We start from the raw sequence: 521 nt of genomic DNA, 5'->3' as shown, positions 1-521 counted from the left end.
AGTCTGGGTGCAAGGGGACAGGTGCTGATGGGAAAGGGAGGGAGAGGGCTGGCAAAAGCCATTCCAAGCCAGGCTCCTGTGGAGGGGCAGGAGCTTCAGTGGTGCCCCAGGGCTTCACCCAGTGCTTGTAGGCAGCAGCTGCAAGGGGCACGACCCCGCACCCACCCCTGTGGGAAGGTTCACTTGCTCCCTTGAGTAAGCAAGGGAAGTGGGTTCACTTACTCCCTGGAGCAGAGGGGCAGAGCTGGAGAGCCAAGCGCAGTGCTGACAGGGCTGCAGCACAGCCCTGCCACCAGAAAGAACTCGGAAACCCAGCCCCAAAACCCCAAGAGACAGAAAGTTTAAGGACGTATTCCAAAATAGTTGTATTTAAAACACCCGTGAGTTTGACAACAGGTGGACAACTCATATAACGTTTGCACAGGGTGGGTTTGGGCACAGGTTTAAACGTGCAGTTACACCGGTTCAGAACCCCCGTGTTCACAGAGCCAGGGTACCCGACCGTGCGAACGGCCCGGCAG

The sequence above is a fragment of the Eurypyga helias genome, unplaced genomic scaffold (assembly GCF_000690775.1).
Source record: "Eurypyga helias isolate BGI_N326 unplaced genomic scaffold, ASM69077v1 scaffold4362, whole genome shotgun sequence".
Taxonomy (NCBI): domain Eukaryota; kingdom Metazoa; phylum Chordata; class Aves; order Eurypygiformes; family Eurypygidae; genus Eurypyga; species Eurypyga helias.
Note: the sequence above shows the minus strand (reverse complement) of the source record.